Here is a 3,375-nt window from a genome sequence, read left to right as displayed (position 1 = left end):
GATGGGAGGGAGGAGGGAGCTCCCACGATGCTGGCCACTGCAGCCCAGTCAAAACAGGTGAGCAGCTGGCTACTGGGCAGAGGACTGGGACACCAGCAACAAGAAGCCCAACTCTCTCTCTCTCTCTCTCTCTCTCTCTCTCTCTCTCTCTTTCTCTCTCTCTCTCTGATACTCCTGAGCTCTCTCCAAAACTCCCAGGTGGTGGCCCGGCCTCCCTTTCCCCACCCACAGTCTTGCACCCTAATACTTGTTTGCTCCCGTGCGGCACAGCCGGTCCCTCTGGCTGGCTCACCTAGATGGAGATCAGAATCCTGGGTGCCCTAGGAAGAGAGGGAGGGACCAGATGCTGAGATGGCGACAGGGAGGTGACACCTGTGTGATTGGGACACTGCTCTCTGCCTGCTCAAGGGCCCCAATGAGATCCTTGATAGCCCCTGCCCCAACTTCCCCTCAAAACCGTTTGCGCCCCTCTCCCCTCAGCCAGAACGGGGCACGGGGCGCCTGAATTCCAGCAGGTGAGTTACCCGTGACTCACTGCACGCAGGTGAGCGGCTCTCGGTCATGAGTCGCACCTGACTACAGCCCCACGCAGGTGAGTCGTCTGCCCCGGCCCGCACACAGCAGGTGGTCAGCAGCAGCTCTCCCACACCACCCCTCCGGTGGATCTCAGCCTCTCGCGCCTGAGGCAGGGCGGGTCCGGAGAAGGCGGGGGAGCCGGGGCGCTTAGCGACCCGGCCCCCACGGGGCATTCTTTCCGCTCCTGGCCGCCCTCGACCCGCGGGGCAGTGGGTGGGGACCCCGAGCGCCCGAGGTGTCCTGGACCGATGTAGGTCACCCGAGCCAGGGTGGAAGCTTGGCCGAGGGCGGCCCCGGGCGGCAGGGCCCGGCACCGCAGCGTTCCAGGCTCCTGCGACCACGCCGTTGTTCAGGCGCCAAAGGAGGGTAACGAGAAAAGCGCTAACAGCACGGCCGCCGGTCTACACTCGCGACCTCGGGTCTGTCTGCACATGAATCGTGTGAGCAGAAACGCTCGGTGCCTTCGCCGGTTTGTGGGCCACTGCTGTCCTCTGTGGAGACCTCTTCTAGATAGGAGGAGATAAATCCAGCAAGAGCCCGGATAGCTCAGTCGGTAGAGCATCAGACTTTTAATCTGAGGGTCCAGGGTTCAAGTCCCTGTTCGGGCGTTCTAAGTTTTCTTTCCTGTTGAGGCTATTTTCTTTGAGAATCCGAAGGAATAATGTCCTCTTTCAAATAAAGCAAATTAAGAGAACAAGGATGTCGGTACTGTGATTTCAAAAGGAACTTGTAAGGAATGAGTAGGAGTGCAAATTACCAGCAGATCAAAGAGACTCAGAATAACACATCTGGAAATGCACATGCCAATTAAAAATTTTCCCGAGACTAAATGAACAAGAAACGGAAAAGATTAATTGTAATAATGTACTAACTCAGTGTTTCAACATTTATTAAAACAAAAAAAAATGTTTCTAATTATTTTTATTTTTTTAATTTTGAATTTTATGGTACAATTGCATAGGGTCTGAGATTTCCCTACCCTGTCCTCAAATTTCCACCCCCGACTGATTTTCCCCATATTATTACAATAGTATAATCCTTCATAAACAAAAATATTTTAAACTCAATGAAATTTTGTCATTTTTGCATGCAACTTCCCGAACACTGTGTATGATTGAGAAGGTGATAATAGGTAGTCCATATTTCTTGTGCAATGTTTCCGGGTTTAGTTGCACTGCTTTTTCCGAAAATATCAAGGAGGGAAAAAAACAATGGTCACTAACATACACAATCTGGGAAAGCCACAGGCAATGTGGGGTTCCATGGTGTAATGGTTAGCACTCTGGACTCTGAATCCAGCGATCCGAGTTCAAATCTCGGTGGAACCTTCCCTTTTGCTCAGGCTGTGTGTGACTTCCAGAGTGACCTCTTTATCGTGAGAAAAAAAAAATTTGTGGAGAAAAGCGAAAATGAACCCTGCTCCCCCGGCACACCCTGAACATGGATAGTAACGACGGTATTCTAAACCTGGAAGCTTCCGAAAGAGGGTTTGGGAACATGTGTGCAGGGAAACAGATGATGAAGACATGTTTCTTGGTTTAGGCAGCAGAATGCACTGCAAGACAGCAGGTAGAGGGAGGGTGCCAAAAGCAAGCCAAAACATCAGCAACAATCCCAGGTACCTCAAGAAATTACATCAACGCCACTGAACTCAGCAGCAGGGAGGGAAAAACCTGATAAAAGAACACCGGCCTGGCAGCGGTGGGATTCGAACCCACGCCTCCGAAGAGACTGGAGCCTAAATCCAGCGCCTTAGACCGCTCGGCCACGCTACCTGCGTGCGAGCCGCTGCTTCCCGCCGTCCTCCTAAGAGAGGCGGAGGCGGCGGGGAGAAAATGGCAGCCATCCGCCGCCCCGCTTCCTCGCCCACGGCTCCCCGGCCGGGAACCGGGAGCCCCTCGGACGGCCGACCGCGGAACGCGGACCCCAGGGCAGCGGCTGACGAGCAGGCGAGCCGGCTGGTGTCGGGGAGGAGAGGGCTCCCTGTGGGAACGCGCGCCCCTCCCCGCCGCCCCGGCCGCGCTCCCCGTCCTCTCCGCCCGCCCGCGGCTCCCGGGCGGCCCCGCAGCTCCGCACCGCACGCTGCTGGCGGTCGCGGCCCGATTTCCTCACACGCACACACACACACTGCTCCGCCCCGGCCCGGCCCGCGCCACGACCCGTAAGCCGAGAGACGTCGCCGCTCACCAGGTGGCTCTGTGGCGCAATGGATAGCGCATTGGACTTCTAGTGACGACAAGAGCGATTCAAAGGTTGTGGGTTCGAATCCCACCAGAGTCGATTTTATTTTCCTCTTTGCCTTTTCTGAAAGGTGCCCATCTGTTCCCCCCCACCTCCCTCGCTGTGTTTTCTGAGTGGTTTTTCAGTTGCAACCCCAGTCTCCGCTCTGCTCTTTACTTACCTGTCTGCCCCGGGGTTCGGGCCACGGAGAGCAGGACTGGGGGTGGGAGGAGGGGGTAGATGCCAGAAGGTAAGGGGCAGTGGGCGTGGATGGACGCCGAGATAAAGGCAGGCCCCTGGCTCAGGGACACACGGGATTTCAGAACCACTTTATTCCATGCACTAGGGACTCGGGAAGGGACTGGGACCGGGTCGGGGACAGAGTGGGTACAATCCTAGACGCCAAGGGAGCGGGGAAGAGGTGGGCAGGGAAAGCGGACAGGAGCAGGAAAATATATATTTATATAGATACTCTAATATAGACCACATCTCACCCGCGCGCTGCGCCCGCGCGCCCCACCGCCCTCCCCAACACCTTCCCTCCCGGACGCCCGGGGTCCCTCTTGCTGCCCTCGGGCC

The 3,375-nt window shown here is 56.3% G+C and overlaps 4 non-coding genes across 4 annotated transcripts; 3 read left to right on the top strand and 1 right to left on the bottom strand.

Annotated features, from left to right (window-relative positions):
• The first annotated feature begins 1,111 nt into the window (after nt 1–1,111).
• On the top strand, nt 1,112–1,184 carry TRNAK-UUU (transfer RNA lysine (anticodon UUU)). Its single transcript has one exon. It is a non-coding gene; the product is annotated as a tRNA-Lys (tRNA).
• A 648-nt stretch (nt 1,185–1,832) lies between these two features.
• TRNAQ-CUG (transfer RNA glutamine (anticodon CUG)) lies at nt 1,833–1,904 on the top strand. Its single transcript has one exon. It is a non-coding gene; the product is annotated as a tRNA-Gln (tRNA).
• Nucleotides 1,905–2,269: 365 nt separating this feature from the next.
• TRNAL-UAG (transfer RNA leucine (anticodon UAG)) lies at nt 2,270–2,351 on the bottom strand. Its single transcript has one exon. It is a non-coding gene; the product is annotated as a tRNA-Leu (tRNA).
• Nucleotides 2,352–2,768: 417 nt separating this feature from the next.
• On the top strand, nt 2,769–2,856 carry TRNAR-UCU (transfer RNA arginine (anticodon UCU)). The gene is given in 2 exon segments: nt 2,769–2,805; nt 2,821–2,856. It is a non-coding gene; the product is annotated as a tRNA-Arg (tRNA).
• Nucleotides 2,857–3,375: the final 519 nt, after the last annotated feature.

The sequence above is a fragment of the Ochotona princeps genome, chromosome 17 (assembly GCF_030435755.1).
Source record: "Ochotona princeps isolate mOchPri1 chromosome 17, mOchPri1.hap1, whole genome shotgun sequence".
Taxonomy (NCBI): Eukaryota; Metazoa; Chordata; class Mammalia; order Lagomorpha; family Ochotonidae; genus Ochotona; species Ochotona princeps.
This window is presented reverse-complemented; position numbering and strand designations above follow the sequence as displayed.